Below are 20,118 nucleotides of genomic sequence, written 5' to 3'. Positions count from 1 at the left end.
TAGCAGAAGGAATTAAAACACAGGGCCTGCTCCACATGTGCCAGGCAAGAGCTCCTCCATTGAGCTGCCCCAGTCTGGGGCTCATTACTCCACGCTCTGTGGGTTGTTCTGTGGGTTTAGACGAGTGGACGGCAGTCCTAAGGTTCATTCTGTCATTTATTATGCTTGCTGTGAGGTTCTGTTTCTTGCAGCTGCCCCTCAAAATCACCTGCATGCAGTTTTGCCCTGCTTGCACACTTGCACGTGGTCTCTGGAGGGGCAGGAGTATAGAGGCCGAGGAAGACGGAGGGTCTCCATCTGTGTGGCTGTGAGGATGCCATCCTTCATACTGGGTGGAGACCTGACTGCAGCTGCTGGAGGTTGCCCACGAAGGGACTCAGTGAACACATCGGTTCCCTAGGGTGAACTTGGGTTTGTTGTTGATTCCCAGACTCTGAGGGTGGATGGGATTTACCTCTCCCCAGGGAAGGAATCCTCCTAACCTGAGGTGCAGAGTGCCTTCAACAGGCAGCTGAGCCTGGTCTAAAGGTTTCCTTTCCTCTTTTTTCAGGACAGGGTGGCTTTCCTGGAATTTTTACTCTTAGACCAGGCTGGCCTTGAACTCACAGAGATCCACCTGCCTTTGCCTCTCCTTCCAGAGTGCTGGGATTAAAGGTGTGTGCTGCCACCACCCAGCTTTGACGGGAGAATCTCAGTGGGGTTGTTAAGCCTCTCCGCTAGTCTGGACCCCCTCTGATTTTTCTCACAGGCCCTCCCAGCTGAGTCATTGGATAAGCTCTCTCCAGAGTTAGGGAGTGGGGACTGGTTAGATGGTCTGCCTCCTGCCTCTCTCATGACAAACTTCTCGAGGCACTGAATTTGGTGTCTAGGTCCCAGGTACCTTTCCACTGTCCTGGTTCCCCTGGGTGACCATTTGGTATGGTGGCAGGGGAAAACACTACATGGCTTCTTCCTCCCCAAAGCGTATATGCTCTTTTAGGTGAACTGTTAGCTCAGGGGGCTTGGCTGGAGGACTGTGTTTCACAACACTAAGGGATGATCCGGATGTGTGTAGCTCTTGCTTAGAATGGCTGTGTCCCATGCCCGCCCTGCAGCTCTCTCCACCCCCCACATCCATATATAGGTAATGTGGGATCAGTAGAAAACTGTAGACCTCCATGGTTTTACTCAGGTCCTTTGCAAGAGCAGTCAGTGCCACTTTTAGCTCCTGAGCCATTCTGCAGCCCTGCAGATACGTTCGTTCTAAAGTGAGTGAACCTAGCCTTTAGTATGAATTAGGGATAGAGAGCTGAGCTCTGAGGGCTGCCTGCTTATTGTCAGTGTTGAGGTGGGGGTGCTTGATGCTGTGGACCGTTTAAGTGATTTAGTTTTACTCTGCAGGAGCCTCTGAGCTAAACATTTTATGCAAAAATAACATTGAAACGTGCACTTTCAACTTGGAGCCAGGGGTGTTCTCCATGAGAAAGGTCAGGAGTCCATGGGAGACCAGCGTTGGGAGTTGAGGCTGGGCTTTGGTGATCCTGCGACTGCCGGCCCTGGGAAGACCGACCTGCTGTGGGACAGGGCTGCTTCCTCTCAAAACAGGAGCTGGAGCCACAGATTTCACTTTGTGCAGAGAATTTTACCAGATTTGGGCGACTAGCAGCTGGGTGGATGGTGTAAGCTAGAGTGCAGGTCTAATCTCCCTGTCAGAGGGAACCTACAGTGTCTCACTTCTAGCTACTATAAACCGTGAAGTGTTAGCCACACACCTGTGGAAGCAAGAGCATTCAGCCAAGCAAGTGTGGGCAGTGACGACCCCCTTCTCTGTGAGCTTAGAACATGGAGCCAGGCAGGAAAGGGCTGTGGGCTGTGTGTCCCCAGATTATATGTCAGCCTGTAAGGTGGGAACCTAATTCCCTAGGTAATGGTAAGGGAGGGGTTGAGGCAGGGGAACCATGCTAGTTTGAGTCCAGCTTGGGCTATAGGTTGCTATAGGTTGCGAAGGGAAGAGGACATTTGGGAAGATTGGTGAGCATGGAGACCTCACAGGTAGGGTTAGTGTTTGACGAGAAGGAGGCCCGAGGGAGCTTGCTAGTCCCTTCTGCCTTGTGTCAACTCTGAGGAGCAGACCGCTGCCCTGTATCTGCTGGGGCCTTGGGGTGAAGGGTTTTCATGCTCCAGAGCTGTGAGCAGTGTTTCTGTTGTTTGTAAGTTACCTAGTGTAGGACACTTGCTTCTAGCAGCTGGGGTAGACTGAAGTGTAGCACCAGGCTAGTGGAGGGCACTGTATGAGTCCAGCTGGCAGTGCGCTGCGTGCGTTATCTGTATAGAACTGCTGCTCGTGACTGGAGGCAGCTCTGAAACAGTTTGGGGCTTACCTGGGAGAGCTTGTGTATGCCTGGTAGGGGTCACATTCATGGAGTAATTTATTTACTTTATATAGAGCGGCACCGTGCTACATGAAGAATAGTGAAGTGTGTGCAGTCATGTATGTGTGAGGGTAAACCGGCACTTGTCATCACTTGTGTAATTGAATGTCCTGTATTCAGCCACCAAATGAGAAAGTCCTGTGTGCCACAGTCGTCTGATTCTGTGCTGTTGCACATTGTGCTCAGGGAAAAAAATGCACTTAAGGTTCCAGGGTAAAGACTAACGGCAACATTTGTAAATACCAGTGAAAAAAAGGAAAAACAAAGATAGAACCTTTCTGGGGCCAGTGGGATGGGCCAGGACTAGGTGCTTGCTGTGAACCTGAAGCTGAGATTAGTGTCCTGGACCCGCATGGTAGGAGAGAAGCGACTCAAAAAAGTTGACTCTACATCTGTGTCCGTGCATATGGCGTACGCGCACACACAGTAAATAAATGCAATAAAAAATAAAATCTTAGGCGGGGTGTGGTGACACTCAGCTTTAATTCTGGCGCTTGAGGGACAGAGGCAGGAGGATCTCTCTGAGTTTGAGGCCAGCCTAGTCTGTAGTGAGATTCTGTGGGTGTGGGTGGGGAAGCAACAACAAAAAATAAAATCTCTTGAGTCCGAGGACAGTTTGGTCTACAGAGTGAGTTCTGGGAGAGCCAGGGCTACACAGAGAAACCCTGTCTTGGAAAACCAACCAACCAACCAACCAACCAACCAACCAACCAACCAAAACCCCTTCTTCGTATTTTATTGCCAAGAGAACTATATTTTGTGTGCACTTCCTGTCTGGTTTTATCATGTGGGAAGACTGAAGTTGAGAGGCAGATGGCTAGGAGGAGGCGGCATGGACCTGAGTCCGTGTGCCCACATGTTCATCAGGTTCTCCAGGGCTCTGCCCGCTGGAATAGAGGGAGGTAGGCTCTCTCTCCATTGACTTCTGAGGAAGCGGCAGGGACGGGGACTGGTGAGCCTCTTCACTACAGTTGCCTTGGCCAAGCTTGTGCGTGGACCAGAACCGCACTGATAGCTTGGGCTGGGCTTACGGGAGTGTGCACTGTGCATGTGAAGGAGGCTGTGGTCCAGGGTGCAGGAAAGGTGTGTGCTGCACTTCTTGTTTGGTTCAGTTACCAGCAAAGACTTGGACCAAGGCCAGGCTACTAGGTGCTTGATGAACAAGTTGCGAGTCTTGAAGCTAAAACTGGGTTTTATAGTCTTGGCTTTCACCTCCCTGGCTGAGCGTCTTCACCCATGGCTTGCCACTGCATGAATTGTGGACGTTTAAAACAGCAAACGCCTGTATATATCTTTTTTTTTTCCTACCAAATCATTCAGTCCCCCCTCCCCCCAGCATAAAAGTTGTATTTAAAAACCTTTAGGGAAGAAAAAACTTCAGGCTGAAGTCCTTAGAGGTCAGGTGTAAATGGCCACAGGAGGGCCACAGGAGGACTTAGTGGGCTGTGTTGGCGAGCGTGTGTCTTGACTCTTTTCGATTGCTGTTTGCTGCTTGGCACATCAGCGGGAGAGAGAAATGGAAATTTGATTTTCTGCGATGGGGGTTTCCCTGTGTGCACTCATGAGATGAGGCCTGTCTGTCGTGGGAGGCGCTGGAAAGATAAGCTGACCTGCTTATCTCTGGGTTGTTGAGCCGCAGACCAAGAAGGTCCTGCAGGTGGTCTGGGAGGGTGACAGGAGTGTTTGGGACTTGGGCTAGCCTGGTGACAGAAGAAAGCCCCAACTCACCATAGTTCTTGGCAAAACTGGGCCACCCTTTGGTAAGGTTAACCATAATTGAAGCTGTTTGGCTGTGTGACTTCATCATTTAAGAAGAAAAAAAAATTACGAGGTGCTCTCTAAAATGAGTCACCGTAGGGATGTTGGCTTGGTTTTTGTAGCTCTCCTGGCACTGGGGAAGCAGGCCTTTGAAAGTCAGAAAGTTCTGTACTTGAGCTCTGTGGTAGCCCCTGTGCTGGGTGGATGCTGGGACCTGTGGCGCATGCCTGCCTCCTCTGCCTTCACCATAGTGAATGTCTTGGTGTGGTTCTAAGTGTACCGTATCACCCACTTCTGTACCCTCAGCCCTTTGGTTAAGAGACAAAGGCTTCAGGAGGGGCGTGGGTGGGTCGTGGCGTCTTAAGAGAGTCCTGCCGGAGGGCTAGAGACACGGCTCAGTGGTTAAGAGCACCTGCTGCTCTTGTACAGGACCTGGGTTTGGTTAGCACCCACAGAGCAGCCCACCATCTTAAAACCAGTGTCTGGATTCGATGCTCTGTTCTCAGCCGTACATTTGCACAAATGTACATGCAGGCAGGCACTCAGACACGTCAGATTAAATTGCTGGACGTGTGGGCATTCAGGAGGCGCAGGCTGACTGATGCCTGTGAGTTAGAGGCTAACTGGTCTATACAGTGAGACCTGTCTCAAAACAACAACAGACTTCATCAAGTCTTTAAACTTTTATCTTAGTAATTTCGGTAAAGAAACAAAAAACCTAAAAAAATATTTAGTGGGTTAGTAAATATTTTTTTGAGCATTTTCTTCTTGTTTGTTGATTTTCCTTATGAAAAGAATTGTTTAAAAACAACACAGAGTGTTTGGTATCATTCAATTCAAAACATTTAATATGGTGTCCAACATGTGATGCCTTAGAGTCATCATCCAGCTTGGTCTAGGGTAGAGAAGTCGTGTCAGTATGCACACACGTGCACGCTCGTGTGCAGGTGTGTGCGCGCACGTGTGAGTGTGTGCACGTGTGTGTCCATGCGAGTGTGTGCAGGGGTGTGTGTGCAGGGGTGAGTGTGTGCACGTGTGAGTGTGTGCACGTGTGTGTCCATGCGAGTGTGTGTAGGGGTGCGTGTGCACATGTGAGTGTGTGCGTGTGCACGTGTGTGTCCATGCGAGTATGTGCAGGGGTGTGCGTGATGTGTGAGTGTGTGTCCCCTGCCCCTGTGCTCATGTCCATGCAGGTACACATGTGAGCTCCGTGTCAGTGGAGGCCTCAGGTGTGTGAACTGGAGTCATGAGCAGTCGTGAGCCACTCCATGTGAGTGCTGGGGTCAAACGCAAATTGAACTTGGGTCCTCTGGAAGAACACTGAGCTCTTAACTGCTGAGTGACCTCTCCAGCCCTTAGCCTGGCCTTATTGATCTCTCACACTCTCCCCCCTCCAAAACAGAATTTTCGGAGCCTGCTTTTCCCATAGAATTAAAAAAAAGGTTTAGTGCTAACACTAGGACGAGGGAAGTCAATAACCAGTGTTAACATTTATTGTACATCCTCCTACGTGTAAATCTTATATCTTTCTGAAATGTATACATTATTTCTTCTTCCCCTCAACTGATACAGAATCAAGTCCTGTAATTAATGCTGTCTGGTTGGCTGCATGAGGTGTATGTGGTTTGACTAAGATGTGCTCCTCCCCAGGCTGCTGGGTTGAATGCCTGCTGTCTGGCAGGTGGCTGTATTTTGTGAAATTGTGAAATCAGGATGAGCCAAACTGGAGGAAGGAGGTCGGTCCCAGGGTGTGTGCCTTTGATGTTCGTGCCTGTCCTACCCTGTCTGCTTTCTGTTTATGAGGTGAGGGCTTTTCTCCGACACTCATGCCCACCACCATGGGAGTTTGCTGAAGTTCGTGGGTCTAAAAGGACCTGGGTAAAACCTGAGAGTGAGCCAAACTCCCCCTTTTGTTCTTAGATAATTTCTACACGAGTGTAACCAATATAAATAGGTTACAGCTTTATAAAGGATGAACGGCTTCATCGACTGTCAATCTCCCCACTTGTCTAGTTTCCCCTTCCCCTTGATCCTGTGTTCTGAGACAGGCTCTGTTCTCGGTCTTGTCTCAAGGCTGACTTGGCACAGCCATCCTCCTGCCTCTGCTCTGACTCCTGAGTGCTGAGGTCAGGGATGGGCGCTGCCAACACCCATTAGTCTTCCACTCACCTTGGCCTTACCTTCAGGGTGGGGATTTTTGCTATTCTTTCCATTCGTTTACAAGTGTGATAAAGGGATGTCTGTCTGTCTGTGCACACTTAAGAGCTGAGACATCTAGCAGCTCTTGTGAGCACTTCTCTTTTTGGCTGTCCTGGAAAAACTTCTCTTAGCAGGGGTCTTGAGATGCCCTCGTCACGAGTCGTCCTGGGTGACTGTCATGGAATTGACTAAAGGTAATACCTAATTTTCTGGCCTCCCCGCATCTCGTTTTCATGGTCTTATTTCAGAGGACAGTCGCATGAATGTGCCTATCATTTGATGCTTTCTGCTTGAGGGCTCTTCTTTTTAAACTCAAGTTCCTGTAGTGTCACTGACTCCATGATAGGGCTGTTCCTCTCGCGTCTGTCAGTTTGTGGGTACTGTTCACACAAGTCTAGCATCAAGATTGACCGCAGTGAAACACGACCGCTCTGTACATGGTTGATCTTACGAGTCAGTTTCTTTTCCTTGTTGAGAAAAGAGCAACGTGGGTGGGGGGAGGGGGGTGTTTTGTTCACCTGCAGGACAATCCTCGTGGTTGGGAAAGCGGGGTGTTGGGAGCGAGAGGTCACGCCCGGTCCTCAGCCATGTCCTCAGTCTCGTCCCCACTAGCCTTTTCTTTTGTTCATTCTGGGACTCTAGTCTGTGGGATGGAGTGGCTCCCGTTCTTGAGTCTTGCCTGTTCAGGAAACCTCTGGAAACAAACTCACAGAGAGAGGTGTATGTATCTCCTGGGTGGCTGGGACTGTGGCCCATCACTGCGGAACAGTCCGTAGGGGAGACTCTAGCACATCCACGAAGCTTTGTCCTTCTAAAGGGTTAGGGCTGAGTTACTGTACCTGAGTAACTGAGGGCTACCGTTCAGTACTCGAGCCTCCCAGGGCAGTCCAGCCCCGGGGAGCAAATCTGTTGCGTTATTTATTTGGTCTGTCCTTGAAGTGCTGAGGTCTTTTTTGGGAAAGAAATAGCTCTCGGGTACTTGGGAAGAGAGGGGTTTTATTGGAGGGTGGTGTTTGTAGCTATTTTTTCCCAGCTGGAGAGCGGGGTCATGCCCTCCCCTCCCCACTTTCCCATTTCTACTGGCCTTTTGAGGCCCAGAGTAGCTGAAGGCAGGCTCCTTCCTCCGTGCATGCTGGGTGTTTCTGAGATGTGCTTTCTGTTCTGTTTTTCCCACAAATACACCTGTTCTTACTGGGCTGTAGTTTTGGAGTTTGGGTTGAGAGATTACAGGGTGTGGGTGTAAGTTGAGTTGTTGTGGCCATACGTGGGAAGTGCTCACAGTGGGATGCATAGACTGGAAGTATAAGAAAGTGTTGTCTAGGCTCCACCGGCAGACCATGCGGGCCTTTGCCTTTTGCTCTCGCTCTCGGCATACGGGGCGAAGGTTTCACAGATGTGTGGAGGTGAGGACCTGGGAAAATCCATTTGTGTTCCAGGCTCTGCCATGCTTTAATGTTTCCTTTCTTAATGTGATAGCAGTGAATCGACCTGAAGATGGTCTCTAGGTTCTGAAAAGCACGGTGGACTTGAACCCAAAATCCGTGCTGTGATTTGGATAAGGTTTGAGTGTGTGTCCCAGGTCTTCTTGTGATGGAAGCTTGCTCCCCAGTGTGACTATGTTAAAAAGAGGTAAGGTGGAACCAGTGGGAAGTGCTTGCCCTGGAAAGAGATTAAGGCAGGCGTGTAGGATGCCCTGCTTGGTTCTAATGAGAGAAAAGGTGGCTAAAGAAGGGTGAGGAACCATCGGCAGGAAATTCTGGCTTCTGCCATGTTCTGGGCTCCTTCTCTGCCGTGTGTGTGTGTGTGTGTGTGTGTGTGTGTGTGTGTGTCTGTCTGTCTGTCTGTCTGTCTGTCTGTCTGTCTGTCTTTCTCTCTTTCATGTGTTCTGTGTGGTGCTGCATGCCACGTGACACAGTCAAGGGCGACCCACACTGTGCTTTTGACCACCATCAAGACTGAGCTAAGTAAACATCTTTGTGATTTAGCCTCAGGTACTTCGTTATAGCTACAGAAGACAGACTCATAGAATCCACGAAGTTTGCCTGCATTTCAGTTACCATCTGTAGTGCGGAGGGCCAGGAGCTGGAACCAAAGTCCTAGTAGAGCTGTTCTCTGGTGGTGGTTGTCTGAGTGACTGTTGTTTTAGACGGTCTTTTTGTCCTTCACCTGACCGGGAGCAGGCTGGGAACACTGCTTATTGAGCAGTGTTTATTTAGGATCACAAACCTCCCAGAGGGTTGCTTATTTAAGTCTATCCTTAAAATACGTGAAAGTGGCCGGTGTACTGTTCAGCAGCGGGGCTGGTGGAAGGCAGTGAGGAAGACACCGGCTCATAAGCGCCGATTTCCATGTCCAGAGCCTAGCGCAGTCCAATGTGGCCTCAGTCTTCCAGGTGGGCAGAAGCAGGAAGTTATGAGTGGCCCGTGGTTGAAATCCACCAGAAGGCTGAGAACAGCATTGAGGGGATAGGATGGGAAGCTGTGGCTCTGGATGCTCTCAAAAGGCCGTGCTTAGGGTGGGACCTGCTCAATCACCTTTTCTTTTCTTTTTTTTTTTTTCTTGGTTCTTTTTTTCAGAGCTGGGGACCGAACCCAGGGCCTTGCACTTCCTAGGTAAGCGCTCTACCACTGAGCCAAATCCCCAGCCCCTCAATCTCCTTTTCTAATGTAAGGTTTTACCTTTCCGCTGTGACGGCATGTCAATAGGTGGACTGCATCACGCACCGCTGAGCACTAAGGCAGCAGTGGTGATGTATGGGTGGGAATATATTACTCGCCATTTTCCTCATGCTGGAGAATTCGGTGCAAACACATTAACCCTGGGCTTCTGGGATGCTCCTGCCTACAGATCACTGAGTAAATAAGACATCCCCATGCTATTGAAGTACAGCCTCAATCCTGTCCCTGCCTGTGTTTACTTCATGAGTGGTAAGGGTTAGGCAGTTTGCTTCTCCACATCGGACCCATCCCTAGAGAGGTAAGTATTAAAGTAGCTACTTACAAGTACGAAGTGACAGATCTGATGTCACATCGAGTGCTTTGTTGTCCCTGTCACCTAACTGTCCTTAGGTCGCTCAGGTGAGAGCTGTAGGTGAGGAAGGGTGTTGTTACATGAACAGAAGCAGCCACTGGACTTGGTGCAGGCTGGCCTTGAAGTTGAGATCCTCCTTGGAGAGGAGGCTTTACCGCTGTGCACCCCTGCCTGTCTCGGTACATCGCGAGTGCTGACCGTGTTTCAGGTTGCCTGGCAGAAGACCGGATGTGTTTAAGTCATCAAGTTTCGAATCACAGCAAAGCAGGTCTTCATTCACTGGTCATGCATGCTGTCATCCCGTACCAGGTCTTCGTTCACTGGTCATGCATGCTGTCACCCTGTACTGAAGAGGCACAGGAAAAGGCATTTGCCCTTAGGGTTCCTGTGCTCTTTCAAGTGTGGTTTCTTTTAAATGGCTTTGCTGAGGTGCATTTATGAACCAGGATGCTCACTTCAGGTGCGCAATTCAGCGACTGTCCGGAGACCACCACCATTTTCGACTGTCCGGAGACCACCACCAAACGATGTACCGGTCTTGACTCCCTCTCATTCCATCCCAGCCCCGTGCCATCTGTCTCACACCCCAGCCCAAGACCACAGCAGTCTACTTTGTATGTTGTGGTTCTGTAACTTTGCCTTCCCCTGGTTTTTTGTATGAATGGAAACACATGCCATTGGCTCTTTCCATACAGTGGCTGTGTGTGTGCATGTCTCAGTTATTTCTGTGTCTGTGGTCCTGGGAATGGAACCTAGAGCCCTGTGCTTGCTGGGTTCTACATAATTCTACTGCTCCACAAAGCTCTTAGCTACATCCCCAACCCTTTTCCTCCTTTTTATGGCGACAGAGGTTCTATAGTCCAGACAAGCCTTGGTTCACCTGCATTAGCCTCCCAGATAGCTGGGGTTGCAGGCCTGAATGCCTGGGCTCAGTTTAACACCTGTCTCTGTCTCCTCCCCTCTTTTGGGACTGTCAGTGTGTGGCTCCGAGTGGCCTGAAGACCAGGCCTCAAACTTATAAAGATGGGTCTGTCTCTGCCTTGCCGCACCATGGCTTACCTCCACTTACATCTTGAGAAATTGCCGTGCTGCTTTCTGAACTGGCCACATGACCTTTGACCAGCAACAATTTGTAGTGGTCCTGTTTCTCCGGGCCTCCTGAGCATTGTAAAAAATGAAGCTTTGCAGAGGTGACTTCTCTTTTCACAGAGCAGCAGAGCCGGGCTCAACTGGACAGAGACCTCAGGCCCTTCCTACCTGGAAATCTGCTTTCCTAAGTGCTGGGGGCTTCCGGTGAGGCCTCAGGCCTGGGCGTGGCTGGAACAGAGTGGAATGCTGCTAACAGAAGCAGCTGCTTGCCTGTCTCCTATGAGCATCCTCCCGGCAACTTGCCCAGGCACAGAACAATGACATGGCCTGGCCTGGGTCCCCTCCTCAGAGCTGAGAATCTGATTGGGGGGGGGGGTCAGTGTTGGGTTGGTTCCTTGTGTGTATAATGAGGCAGTAGGATGTTCCAGGTTAAGAGATAAGAGTGCTAGCTGCAGCTTGCCTTTGAGCATTCTCCTAAGACTGCAGTGTCTCCTCTGGTCTGCTGGGTCCTTGTTCTGCAGGCAGCAGGCACCTGCCTCTGGGTCATCTCCTGATACACTCAGCAGACTTATGGAATGTCTCCTGTGCTAACTAGCTCAGTGTAGGGGACAGTTCAGAGCAAATGATAGTGAGGCACAGAGGTAAGAGCCCGTTCTAGGGAAGGATTCCTACCCCAGGTGGACTCTGTCTGATGGTAGAGGTGTGAGGATGAGCGGTCCTTCCCTAGTTAAAGTCTCTTGAGGGGACCGGCTAACCGTTCAGTAGATTCCTACTACTCCACTATGAAAGTGAGTGACCTTGACAAATAGCCTGTCCCTTAGCTGGGTCTGAGGGAGTCATGGCGAAGCGGAACAGCAGGAAGACAGACTGGTTTTTAGGGTTAACTAGAGTTGTACCGTGTTCTGGATAAGGGACTTGTTCTGCATTTCTGAAATGCTGATGATAGTACAATAGACAACGTGGTTTCGGTGCTCGGAGATGGTGCACCAAAAATGCTTCTGGAGACTATGGTATTTCCTGGTGTTCTTGGCCATAATCCCCAGTATAATGAATCCCTGGCCTGGCCAGGCGATGTACCGGCCGTTTTGTATCAACCTTCTGATGGTCTGATGGTCTGCCAGCATCTGTCAACTCGTGAGCAAAACGAGGGTGTGTGTGTGTGTGTGTTTCCCTGTGCCCTGAAGTTTTTGAAATGTGCACTGTGCCTCTTACGGAAGTATCGTGACCCAGTCTGGCGTGCCACCATGGAGTTCTCATTTCTGTAAGCAGTTTCATGGGACAGCTTACTTGGTGCCAGTTGTCCAAGGGCACAGAGCCTCGGGGTTTCAGTGAGAAGCAGGGCTTGGCTAACACTGAATGACTTATGTGCAGTGCTATTCTTGCCCTGCCCCTGATGCCCTGCCTAAGCTAGAGCAGAAGGCCCTCATGCCCAGCAGGATATGTGTGCTGCCCTGTGAGCTTTTGAGGCAAGTAGGCTTTTAGTAGCCTCTAAAGGCCAAGTTCCCTCAGGTAAAGGACTCTATCATTGACTGAAGTCTGCATATCCCCAGGTTGGCTTGGTTTCTAGAATGCTTGGTTTCTTGACACTCACTGCTCCTGCTTTTATAAACTATTCATGGGAGGGTGAGCTCACCTGCGAGGTGGTATCAGGTTTCACTCTTGGTGGTGTTATGGTGTGACTAGGGTTTGCTTTGCCAGGTCAGCATCCCTGGAGTCAGGTGAGCCGAGAGGGATGTGGCTTCTACAGTACTTTTCTGGGTAATTCTCCCAGCCCACAGGAGACCGGGCTTCTACTCCACTCTGGGCTGTGCATGATGAGATTGTGCAAGGGTTGGCCTGCAATTGTCTGCACCCTGCTGTGAAGTTCGGTAGCTTCTCACTGGACTGTTCTGGAGTGCTTTTCAGTCAGCCCAGCATGTGGCCTGCTTGAGTGGGACTGCTGTGGTTCAGTTTATGAACTCTGGCTACATACACACGCAATATTCCGCAAGGTTCTTTGTTGTTTTGCATTTTTTGTGTTAATAAAAAGTGCAATATCCATTTACCAACAAGCTACATAATTTCTTTGTGATTTTATTTTATTTTTTCCAAGCCCAACAAAGTAGTCCTGACTTCATCTCTGGTCCTGCTTGATATCTCCAGGAAAACCCTGACCTCTATTTTTCTCTTTCTGCCTCTGACTGCTGTGTGTGCATATGTGCTTGCAGTATGTGTACAAAGGTCAGAGGAGGACATTGTGTCCTGTTCTATTACCCTGTCTTACTCCGTTATGACAGGATCTCTCTTTGAACTTGGAGGGTGGCCGTTAGCCATCAGGTCCCAGGAGTCCCCCTGTATCTGTCCTCCACAGAGCCGGGGCTTACAGGTGCACGCATGGCCACACCCAGCTTTTATGTGGCTGTCCAGCTCTGAGCCATCTCTCTCCTCTGTGCAAGAGCCTCTGTTGACAATTGCATACAGAACCGCTAGGGGCGCTGCGGAGCTGCAGAGGGCTCCATCCTTGGGGCTTGGGTAGCAGTGTGCCCTGGGTGGGGGGATTTGGTTGGAGAACTTTGACCCACAGGTAACTGAAGCCAGAGCTCGGTTCCTTAGCTTCTCCAGCCCTCAGGTCTCAACATGGCTGGAAGGGGGGCGGGGAGGTAGGTGCCCCAGGGAATGCCCTGGGCCAGCCTAGATTCACTTTGATCGACTCCTGCCAAGAAGGAAGTAGTACGTCTATGCATGGACCCTGCTTGCCCTCATGTTCTGAGCCTTGTTTACTTTCTCATGACCTCCCAGAACCATCTCCTCCCTAGAGTAATGGGGTTGAGGGGTGGGACAGAGAGAGACACAGGCTAGGAAGAAGGCCAATTTTTATTTTCTTCATTGTGTCTGTTTCCCAACGCCATGTCCGCCACCCCTGACCCGGATCCTCCACACCCTCCTTGGCCCTGGTTAGCTTGAACTGTCATGAGGACCAGCTAGTCTTGAACTTGGAACTCCATTGCAGATCTATTGGAGTACTGGGATTTAAGGCATACAAATCACAAACCCCCATACCCAGCTTCCTCCTTATTTATAATGCTTTTTAAACCTGAATTTACTTTGTTCTTTAAAAATAAAAGTTTAATCGTGCGTGCGTGTGTGCGTGCGTGCGTGTGTGCGTGTGTGCGTGCGTGCGTGCGTGCGTGCGTGTGTGCGTGCGTGTGTGCGTGTACACGTGACTAGCCCCTGGAACTAGAGCGAGATGGTTGTGATGTTGGTGCTGGGAACCAAACTCAGTACCCTGTGCTTGCAACTACTAAGCCATCTCCTCAGCCACGGTTCTGCTTGGGGACAGTCTTGTTGCATAGATGAGGCTAGCCTTGCACGTGAGCGAGCTCTTCCTCTGCCTCCTGAGTGCTGGACTTGCAGGGCAGCCACTGTCACCAGCATGGTTTCATGGTAGACAGAAACATCTGCTGGCTGATGTTGGCAGTAGGACCCCTGAGTAATGGGAGTCTCTCTTAGTTGTTTGGACACAAAGTCCTCCCCCCCCCCCCCATTCTTATCTGTCAGTTCTGTGGGATAATTGTTGAGATTTTCTTCTAGATCACTCTGCTCTGGGGTATGGCCGAGCTTTTTAAAGCAGAACAATGAGGCAGCGTTTGTGTCTAAAGGGGCTGAGCATGAAGAGCTGCACAGGCGCGATTTTCCATTAGCTTGTGGATAAGGTGGCGGTTATGTAGGCATACGTTTTTTTATGTAACCTTTTAATAAGGGTTCTCTAGCCCACCACCCAGCAGAGGTGGTGGAAGATAAACGTTATTGGGAATGAGGGAAGTGGACCTGGTCAGCAGTAGTTCTTGGGGGTGAGCTCCATCGTCTTTGGCAGCAGTGCAGCTCTGCAGCAAACAGCAAACATGACTCAGCGGCTGCAGTCCAGTCCTCTGGGCAGGCAGACGGCACACACAGACCAGCGGCTGCAGTCCAGTCCTCTGGGCAGGCAGCGGCGCTCATCATTTGACATAACCAACTTCCCAAAGAAACCAGACCTTTCCGCCTCACAGTTCACCTTGTAGAGCTCGATGAGAAAGGTCGCTGTGACTTTTGTATGAACCTGCGGTTTAGGTCTCATTTAAATAGTGATTCCTTGTCATTCACTTAACAATGGCACTTCCTTTGAGAGAGAAGAGTGCCAACTCTGTTACAGTTTCTTTGAGTCATTTTGCTAAAGATGAGTTTGTGCTGGCTCGTGGGATTTTTTGGTTATTTTGTCACAAACTAGGGTTATCTGCATGCGGGACATCAGTCGAGAAAACGCCTCTATTAGACTGGCCAATAGGTGAGTTGGTTTGGCATTTTCTAGACCCTTGGTCTTCATGGGAGGGCTCAGGCTGAGCAAGCTAGTAGGACGCTCACCTCAGTAGCTTCTGCCTCTGCTTTCTCACAAAGACTGACAGCAATCAGGACATGGGTGACACGTTACCCTTTCCTCTCTGACTCACCTGAGTCAGTGTTTTATCACACCAGTGGGGAGGCAAGCCAGGGCAATAATTCAGTTGGCAAATGAACGTTTGTGGTTTGGAGATCAATCAGAAAGCTTATATCCTACCATCTTCTGGGCTTAGGGAACACAAGGTACGCTAATTCTTCACTACTTTAGTAAGTGCCTGTTTCTGGGTGTAAGTGGTGCAGAATGTCACTTCAGAGGGGCATGAGGCAAAGTCCAGGCATACCCCTGCTCCCTCCAGCCATTCTCACTACCTCCTGTGTCACCATGGAATGATGTCATCAGTGCATTGATATACTGATGAGGTCAACCGTCAAGATTCAAACACTCCAGGTAGGATCACCAGTTTGAGGCAAGCCTTCCAATACATGAACCCTTTTCGGGGGCGGGGGGGGGGGTTCTTACTTGAATCCTAACACTGGGCGTGGGCTGAGCCCCAGATGCAGGTGAGCTGAGAGTTCAGTATGGGAATTGAGCTGCCAGGCCGGCTCCTCTGTGGTCGTGTAGTCCCTCTCCAGATGCTCTAGGAGCTGGGTTGAGAGCTTCCTGGGTGTTACTGCTGGGGTGGGAACTTCCTGCTCTAAGAGCATAACCTCATGGGGATACTGCGTTCACCTCCCCAAAGGTTCCTATTCAGCTGGTGTAGACTGGTAACTTAAAGACTCCTTTTGGCAACCCAGGTGGAGAACCTCTCCCTGGCAGAGGACTTCCTGGTGAGGTCACCCAGTATTCCCGAGATTTGGGTGTCCTGTGGTTGTTGGTTCTGTTCACTTCAGAGAGGGTAGAGAGATGTGTAGGTGGCAGGCGCTGTGGGGTGTGGCGGTGGTGGTGGTGATGCCCACCCCAAGCACCCCTTGCATTAGAACCTGTGAGGATGAGGTTCCAAGGAGGAGAAAGCACCACATAAACCCACTCCCCAGCAGAAGCCCAGAGTGACCTGGCTCTGGGAGGGTGTAAAACTGTCAGGAGCCCTTCAAGCTCCCCTGTTGAGTCATGCCACACCATGTCTGGGGCAACTGTTGCATAGCATACAGGGGCTCACCAGGATCCCTGTAAAGTGTGACTGCGACCTCGGTTGATATCTTTCCAGAGGGGACACTTGCTCAGGTAGCCAGGCTAGGGCTATCTTCCTTCGATCTGTGTGTTTGAGTCCTGCAGAGATTTCTCCTTGCAATTATTTTGTCCAGAAAACTCCCCATAAAAGGACATTCGGTTTTTCTTAGTTCTCTCTGGTTTATATGCTTTTTGTACATGTCTTGGGAGTTTCTAAAAGAACATTTCATGGAGGCTGATTGAACTCGCACCTTGGCGGAGTGGAGAGTCTCATGTGGGTAGACTCCACCTGTGAACGGCCAGGACGGATTTCCCCATTAAAAGCCTCTAGAGGCTAATGCTCAGCTTAATTCCTCGGTGTGGCGTTCCAGGATTTTGGGGTTTTTTTTTTTTTTTTTTTTGGCTTGCCAATTAGCTCAAAGATTTGTTACCCATGAGAAAAATAATTAGAAGTTCAACTGGAAATAGTCCAGGCTAAGGAAATAACCCAGTCGTGTGGGGTGTGGAGTGTGTGTGTGTATGTGGTGTGGTCATGTGTTCCCGTGTCCTCCTGTCATTGAGCATTTTGGCCGTTGCTTTTGGCGATTTCTAAAGTGCCCCCGCCTTAGTGCTACTGTGAGGAGATGCTTGCTGGTGTCCCAGAGCTTTACTCGCAGTCTTTGGAGACGGCAGTCACAGGGTCATATTGCCTCTAAGCATGGCTTAGTCCCTTAACAAACTTGTTGCATGTGGCTGAGACGTTAGAAGCATGTTGAGTCTGTCCCCAGGGTGAATGTCTTACTAACCACAGTTCACTGTGGAATCAATGGTGGTCTTATTGTTATAGACTTGGGTGCAGACCTCAATTCAGATTTCACTAGCTTTGCATGCACTTTGGGTCACATGTGTTTTGTGACAGTCACTACTGCAGAAGCTGTCCCCAGTTCCTATCACCCTGTGTGCCCAGCAAACACGGATCCAATCACCATGTCTAGAATTTTGTCACCGTGGAGATTTCTCTACAGATGAAGTTATGTGTAACTGCTGGTACTTGCAGGCAGTGCTAGTTGGGCGGTGGGAGGGTGAGTGGGAAGATGAGAAAGGAGTTCAGGGGTTCAGGCTCCCAAACTGTGACTTCAGCCTTCAAGCCTTTACTAGCATTAATCAGTGAAGGGAAATAAACCATGGACTCTGAGGAAGGCTTTCATCAGAACATGGTCAGCCTCTGGACTAGTTTAGTCGGGGGAGGCCGCTGCAAGGGCAAGGGAGCGAGGATTTTAGAAGAATGATGGGCATGGTTTAGATGTAAGGGCAAGAAAGGAACTGGGGACAGAGCTTCTGGCTTTAGGGACTGGTAGGTAGTCAGGAGCAGTATTGATGACCTGGGGCGGGGGAGCCAGGTACACAGGACTAAATTTACATTGAGGAACAAGCTTGCACAGGGCTCTGTTGGTGTAGGACTCGGCCAGGCTGGATGAAGTGCATCCAGTTGGGGTGAAGCAGGGATTCTCTGACCCAGTTCACCTTCAGGAGGCGAGATGCCTGCCAGGCTCAGAGGGGCAGAAGGTTGCCATGCCTACAATCAGCTCATGCCCTCGGTATTGCAGGGATGGTGCTGTGGTGTAGAGCAGGTACGGGAATGTCAGACCACAGCACCAGCTAGGGGAAGCTTAGCTTCCCTGATCATGGGGGTGTGGGGTGTGGGTGTGGGTGTGGGTGTGGGTGTCAGGCAGACAGAAAGACAGAGAACTAAAATACCTACTGTTGGCTTTCCCAGAGGCAGAGGATCTGTCTATAATGGGGACATGCTCTCACCTCATCTTTCTCATTTAATTGATATCTAGTCATTTTCCTGGGTAGATGTTCAGTTGCTCCTGGACTTATATGCACAAATTGAAATTGTCCCAGATTGAGAATATAGTTAGAATATCGCTCTGACCTACAGGGCGATATCGTCGGGCAGCAGGGTCTGCCACAGAGTACCAGCTGTTTGCCACTGTGACCAGAGACTGAGTGCCAGCTGCACTCTGGCCCAGTGCTCCAAGAGGATGCTGTGACATGTCACTTGCTGCCAGAGCTATGTGCTATGTGCCGCATGTGCTATGCGCTGCATGTGTCCCATGTGCTATGTGCTTCATGTGCTATGTGCTGTATGTGTCCCATGTGCTATGTGTCCCATGTGCTATGTGCTGCATGTGTTCCATGTGCTATATGCTGCATGTGTCCCATGTGCTATGTGCTGCATGTGTCGCATGTCCCATGTGCTGCACGTGTCCCATGTGCTATGTGCTGCACGTGTCCCATGTGCTATGTGTTGCATGTGTCCCATGTGCTATGTGCTGCATGTGTCTCATGTGCTATGTGCTGCACGTGTCGCATGTCCCATGTGCTGCACGTGTCCCATGTGCTGCATGTGTCCCATGTGCTATGTGCTGCATGTGTCGCATGTGCTATGTGCTGCATGCATGTGTCCCATGTGCTGCACGTGTCCCATGTGCTGCATGTGCCCCATGTGCTATGTGCTTGGAAATGGAAGTGAGTGATACCAGCCCTCACATTAGGAATCTTCTGAGCTAGCCTGTCTGCTATCACTGTGCCTACATTCAGACTTTCAAGGAGGAGGCAACCGCTTAAATGTGTAAGAGTCAGCCCATGTATCTTTAATTTTATAATTTTTTTATTTATTCATTTATTATATATAAGTACACTGTAGCTGTCTTCATATACACCAGAAGAGGGCATCAGATCTCTTTACAGATGGTTGTGAGCCACCATGTGGTTGCTGGGAATTGAACTCATGACCTCTGGAAGAGCAGTCGAGTGCTCTTAACCGCTGAGCCATCTCTCCAGCCCAATTTTATAATTTTTTACTGACATTTTTGTAGGGTTAGTTGTGGTTTGGGTAACAATGGCTCATATATTTGCATTCCAGTGGGTGGTCTATTTAGGAAAGGTTAGGTGGTGTGGCCTTGTCCAGGAGGTGTGTCACTGGGACCCAGGTGCAGTTTGAGGTTCAAAAGCCCATGCCAGACTCAGTTTCGTTTTCTCTGCCTTCAGCTTCCAATAAGATGTGAGATCTCAGTTCCTGTTTCAGTGCCTGTCCGCTGGCCCACCCTTGTTCTCCCTGCAGTGACGATCATGAGTTAAGCCAATGAAACTGCAAGCCAGCTCCCAACTGTAAACTCCTTTATAGTTGCCGTGGTCTTAGTGTCTCTTCACTGCCACAGAGCAGTGACTGACAAGTCTTGTCTAGATGGAGCAGTGTAACGTTTCACAACGAATGGTCAGTCATTCAGGGTAACTGAAAAGGGAGGTGCCTTTGTGTGCAGAAAGCAGAGTTAAGGGTGAAGGAGTTGTAATTATGTGGCAAGCTTGTCTGTGGGAACTGGCTACATAGAATTTCTTCAAGTCTAAATTCTGAGCACTGGGATTGGATTTAGACCGACCTTTCCCCCAGAAGTCCATAATGGCACGAGTCCTTGTAGGAGCTTGCTGGGCCCTCTCAAGAGTAAGGGCACGAATGCAGCACTTCAGTCCAGCGCACTGTGGCGTGGCAAGACTCTGCTTTCCCGGGGGGTGAGGGTGGAGTGGGGGGTGTTGTTAGCTCTTCTCTGTCTGAACCCAGTGAAGAACTTCTGCGCGGGTGTTGGCTGTAGGCTCTCCTGTGTGCTTCGAGACCATGGCAGAAAGGTCTTCTCAGAGCCCAGGTGAAGCTTGGGCTTTGGATCTGGGACACTGCATTGCTATTTACTTTGCTTAGTTGTTAAGGGTTATGACCTTCGTATGATTAAGTATGTCAAGAACTTGGAGCTTTTCTAAACCTTGTTCCCGATTAAAGGGAACCAAGATAAGGTTTGAATACGACGGAAGGTCAAGAAGTCATGCTGAAAGTTGGAGGCATGGTGGCAGGGACCGCTGAGAGCTCACAGGGTATGGCAGGGACCTTTTGAAGCCCCAAACCTGCCCCTAGTGACATACCTTCTCCACCAAGACCACATGTATCCTTCCCAAACAGTCCCACAACTGGAGACCAAGCATATATGGGAGCCATTCTTTTTCAAATCACCCCTCCCCAAATGTGTGTGTGTGTGCGTGTGTGTGCGTGTGCGTGTGCGTGTGTGTGTGTGT

The 20,118-nt window shown here is 50.0% G+C and overlaps 1 protein-coding gene across 3 annotated transcripts in view; it reads left to right on the top strand.

Annotated features, from left to right (window-relative positions):
* Nucleotides 1-20,118, top strand: part of Stk24 (serine/threonine kinase 24) — a 95,969-nt gene that overhangs the window by 19,337 nt on the left and 56,514 nt on the right. The window contains exon 1 of one of the 3 annotated variants that reach the window (XM_063274470.1): nucleotides 8,957-8,980. The exons of the other annotated variants lie outside the window; for them this stretch is intronic. The gene's annotated coding sequence lies outside the window, so the exon portion shown is untranslated. Of the gene's footprint in view, nucleotides 1-8,956; nucleotides 8,981-20,118 lie in introns of those variants that run through there. 3 annotated transcript variants of the gene reach the window in all.

The sequence above is a fragment of the Rattus norvegicus genome, chromosome 15 (genome assembly GCF_036323735.1).
Source record: "Rattus norvegicus strain BN/NHsdMcwi chromosome 15, GRCr8, whole genome shotgun sequence".
Taxonomy (NCBI): Eukaryota; Metazoa; Chordata; class Mammalia; order Rodentia; family Muridae; genus Rattus; species Rattus norvegicus.
Note: the sequence above shows the minus strand (reverse complement) of the source record. Positions and strands in the feature narration are given on the sequence as shown.